This window comes from Neoarius graeffei, chromosome 8 (genome assembly GCF_027579695.1).
Source record: "Neoarius graeffei isolate fNeoGra1 chromosome 8, fNeoGra1.pri, whole genome shotgun sequence".
Taxonomy (NCBI): Eukaryota; Metazoa; Chordata; class Actinopteri; order Siluriformes; family Ariidae; genus Neoarius; species Neoarius graeffei.
In genome coordinates, this window is record NC_083576.1 from 60,594,137 (window position 1) to 60,598,503 (window position 4,367).

Below are 4,367 nucleotides of genomic sequence, written 5' to 3' on the forward strand. Positions count from 1 at the left end.
AATGATTTATTTCTAATAATTTATAGATCTTTTTAAATCCCTTTTAAATTCACTGGCATCCAGAACCTTTTTTTCCTGAGGTACTTAGAAAGCTCTTTAGATCTTGTCATTATGACACGACACACTTCAATAGCAAAGAGAACACCAGACCCTAGATGTGAGGTTTAAATAACATGGGTTCCACCTGCACCTCCACCTGCAGGAGGTCCTAATCAATAGCACCAAATCTGGAACACCTGATTCTAATTTTATGGGTTTGAAAATGTGATAAACGTAAGGGTGTACCTACCTTTTTTTGAGTGATTTTTAAAAAAATTTAAATTATGAAAATGACTACAAAATATCAATTTTATGTATATTTTTTTACCTTTATCTGGAGGCACTGTATCAAAGAGAGTGATATATCAAGAAATGTCCACAATTTCCATGGGATGTACTTATTTTTTCATATGACTGTATAAGCTCCTCCATCAGGGGCAGGAGAGAACCGTGTCCTCTGACAAAGAGGTCCTGATTTTCATCCTCATCCCCTCTGAAATATCGGACAGGCAAAGCCATTTATTTTGGTTTTGCTAGACACTGAAGACATTTGAATTTGAGATCAAAAGATGAATGAGATCATTGATCAGAATTTCAGATTTCACTTCCTGATACTTACATTGAGATGTGTTAAACAATTTAGAACATTGTGGCAGCGGGGGCATGGTCAAGCATCGGTCTGTGACAGGAGGGCGGAGTCAGGGAAGGTAGGAGCTGCCCCCGATCGGGCCGGAGTGTATCGCATACCAGTGAGTATCCAAGGGGATACATATCAGGCGTTGGTGGATTCTGGCTGTAATCAGACCTCAATCCACCAAAGCCTGGTGCAAGACGAGGCATTGGGGGGAGCACAATTGGTGAAGGTGTTGTGTGTGCATGGGGATGTTCACAACTACCCTTTAGTGTCGGTCCACATTCTTTTCCGAGGGGAAAAATTTATAGTGAAGGCGGCGGTTAATCTTCGCCTTACCCACTCTATAATTTTGGGGACTGATTGGCCAGGATTTCAGGATTTAATGACACACTTAGTGAAGAGTGGGTCCTGCCATTTAACAGGGGGAGGTCCCGGTGTCGCTTTGGCGGGAGCAGCTGTCACAGAACCATCTACATCATCTCCGTGTCAGAGTGAGGAGCCGCCGGCCCCTCCTCTCTCTGTTGGGGAATCCCTCGCGGATTTCCCATTAGAGCAGTCACGAGACGAGACTCTGCGGCATGCGTTTGACCAAGTGAGAGTAATCGATGGTCAAACGCTCCAGCCGAGCGCCACCCCGTCTTATACATCAGTCACAAGCTGTCGGTGCGTGAGGGGCGCTACAGCACCATTGAGAAAGAGTGCCTAGCAATCAAGTGGGCGGTCCTCGCCCTCCATTACTACCTGCTGGGATGCCCTTTCACCCTTTGTTCGGACCACGCGCCCTTCCAGTGGCTCCACTGCATGAAGGATGCCAACGCGCGGATCACCCGTTGGTATCTGGCACTCCAACCCTTTAACTTCAAGGTGATCCACAGGCCGGGGGTGCAGATGGTCATGGCGGACTTCCTCTCCCGTCAAGGGGGGGGGTCTGAGTCGGGCGGTGGGGGTATGTGGCAGCGGGGGCGTGGTCAAGCATTGGTCTGTGACAGGAGGGCGGAGTCAGGGAAGGTAAGTGGCAGAATCACTACACCTGTCGTTAATTAATGTGTTTGTGTGTCTTCCCAGTGACCGCGCCCTATTTAAGGAGACAGAGCGAGAGAAGAGGGAGCTTTCTCCCGAACCAGACGGCTGATGTGTGTACGTGTGTGAGAGTGTTTATGAAAGCTGAAAAGCTGAATAAAAGAGAGTTTTGTGAACTCAGTTCTGGCCTGCCGTCCTTCTGTGCTCCACCCACCTACATGAACTGTCACAAACATATCACCTGTGGTGGCAGACCACCAGATTTTTAGTTGAGCAAAACAGGTTGTCTTAAGGTAAATTAAAGTAAATAACACTTCATATTTGGTTGGATATCCCTTACCTGCAATAATTACATCAAGCCAGCACCCCACTGACATCAGCCAGGTTACTGAAGTTTTTTCCTTTGTCCCCCCAACCACATTTTTTTTAAACTTCAATATTGTTAGTTGCTGTATCAAATTAAAGGTAAAACAAAGGAGAAAGTGGTGATTCAAATCTGGTTTTTTCCTTTTTCCAAGGTATGTGGGTTAACACCAGCATCATGTTTCTCCTAGCTTTCAGTTGGCTCAGATCCTCAGCCGTTTCATATCCTCCCTTGGTTTCAGTCACTCAAATTCCAATTGCTCATGCCAGAGAAAGTAATCTTGCACTCCATCTGCATGAATGACATTATTTTTTTCGCAGTCCAAATCCTGCACTCTGATTGGCTGGCAAGCGGGTCCGTATCCTATGGTATGGACCCCAGTTACGGACCTCTGGCGACTCGCTCGTTCACAACAACAACAAACATACATAGTAGAATTTGTCAACATTTATCTGTTTTTTTTAATAAGATTATCAAAAATCTTATAAATTTTTGCCAGCATTTCTCAGGAGAACAGCATTAATTTTACAGCATGGATAGCGATAACGACAGTCTTCACAGTGAAAGCGAGTTTTACTACCCTGAGGAAGAAGAAATAAAAACACATTTCAGGAGAAAGCTAAAACCTGTAATTTGCTAACACCGAGCAAAAACATGGCTGAATTCTGAATGACTCCTATTTGTATAAATAGGGGACTACATTGGCGGCAAAATGTAGTTTTTTTTTCCTGCCATGGAAGTGCACTTGTATACCGAGGAGGAAGCCATTTGCATTACAGCCATGAATGAGGATTCAAAATGGCGGCTCGGCTCGGTTTTCCCTTTCGGGTGCTCTTGGTTTCTGTTAGAATTTGGTAAAGAAAAAAATAAATATATTATTTACCAGCTTAAGGTCGGTCCGTATCATGAAATACCGTGACCTCAGCCTTGAATACTGACCTCGGCCCAGAGGGCCTCGCTCAGTACTTTCAAGACCTCGGTCACGGTATTTCACAATACGGACCTCCCAGCTGGTAAATAACATATATATAAATGTTTACGTAATATCACTATTGGTTAAGTGTCACCATTGTAACAGATTCCTGATGTGGGTGGAGCACAGAAGCACAGCAGGCGAGAGTTGATGTTCTCACACACACACAATTTTACTTATTTTCTTAGCTTTTCAGCTTTGCTCACTCACACACAGTCACACACGTGTGTTCTGGTCAGGAGCGACCTCTTCTCTGCTCTCCCACTCCTTTAATGCTCCACCATCACTGCAACACACACACATATATTAATTGACATCAGGTGTAATGACTTGGCCACTCACCTTCCCCAGCCCCACCCTCCATTCACAAACTGATGCTTGGCCATGCCCCCGCTGCTCGACTCAGGCCAGGGAGCCATCCGGCCTGCAGTGGACTCCCCCCACCCCCCCGACAGGACAGGACAGGAAGTCTGCCACCACCATCTGTGCCCCCGGCCTGTGGACCACTTCGAACTTAAACGGCTGGAGGGCAAGATACTGTACCAACGGGTGATCTGCGCATTGGCATCCTTCATGCAGTGGAGCCACTGGAGGGGCGCGTGATCCAAACAGAGGTGGGAAACGGGAATCCGCCAGGGTCCACGTATTCAATCCAGATCGTGTCAGCTCCGGTGCTGTGTAAACATTGAGATACGCGGATACGCTGTGCTGAGCTCTAGCTGGCGTTGTCATTGGACAACGTCACTGTGACATCCACCTTCCTGATTCGCTGGCGTTGGTCATGTGACGCGACTGCTGAAAAATGGCGCGGACTTCCGCCTTGTATCACCTTTCATTAAAGAGTATAAAAGTATGAAAATACTGCAAATACTGATGCAAATACTGCCCATTGTGTACTTATGATTGTCTTTAGGCTTGCCATCCTTCCACTTGCAAGTGGTAAGTGATATGCGCTGGGATCACACACACAGCGGCTCAGTCCCGAATCACTGGTTGTGCACTTCACTCGCGCGCTCTGTGAGCTGCGCAGGGCCGGAGTGCGCACCCTCCAGAGGGCACTCGCTGTTCAGGGCGGAGTGATTTGGAGCGCAGGATGCCTGCGGAGCCGAACGTATCCGTGTATTGGTGTTGCTGTGTGCACGCAAATCGTGTATTGGTGTTGCTGTGTGCACACTAATCGTTTTAAAAACGTTAATCTGATGATCCGCTGATACGGTCTAATGTAAACATGGGCAGACTCTCTCTCACTCACTCACACACACATCAGGTGTAATGACTTGGCCACTCACTTTCCCCGACCCCCCCTCCATTCACAAACTGACGCTTGGCCACGCCCC